A 567-nucleotide genomic window follows, 5' to 3' on the forward strand; every position below is an offset into this window, starting at 1 on the left:
CAAAAATGAAAATTTGATGTTTATCTGCTTACCCCCAGGGCATCCAAGATGTAGGTGACTTTGTTTCTTCAGTGGAACACAAACGAAGATTTTTAACTCAAACCGTTGCAGTCTGTCAATCATATAATGGCAGTCAATGGCTCCACGGCTTTGAGAGTAAAAAAACCATACACACACAAAAACAATTTAAACCCTGCGGCTCGTGACGATACATTGATATGTAAAGACACTAAACGATCGGTCTGTGCAAGAAACTGAACAGTATTTATATAAATTTTTACCTTTGATCCACCGCAATGTCCAACTGTCCTGAGCGCGTTCACAACATACGGCGCGTGACGTCAAATAAATAAGTCACAATTTGAGTTGAATTACTGAAATAAATTAACTTTTCCACGACATTCTAATTTATTGAGATGCACCTGTACTTGCAAAATTACTTAGAGTCAGTAGCATGTCTGTTGGGCGACCATCACAATAAAGAGTTGGCCGATATTAAAGGGATAGTTCACCCAAAAATGAAAATTTGATGTTTATCTGCTTACCCCCAGGGCATCCAAGATGTAG

General features: G+C 38.6%; 1 protein-coding gene across 1 annotated transcript in view; it reads left to right on the forward strand.

The window, feature by feature from the left end:
• LOC107657377 (polypeptide N-acetylgalactosaminyltransferase 5-like) overlaps window positions 1–567 on the forward strand; it is a 19,139-nt gene that overhangs the window by 4,199 nt on the left and 14,373 nt on the right. The window lies entirely within an intron of this gene.

This window comes from Sinocyclocheilus anshuiensis, unplaced genomic scaffold (genome assembly GCF_001515605.1).
Source record: "Sinocyclocheilus anshuiensis isolate Anshui unplaced genomic scaffold, SAMN03320099.WGS_v1.1 scaffold355, whole genome shotgun sequence".
NCBI lineage: Eukaryota > Metazoa > Chordata > Actinopteri > Cypriniformes > Cyprinidae > Sinocyclocheilus > Sinocyclocheilus anshuiensis.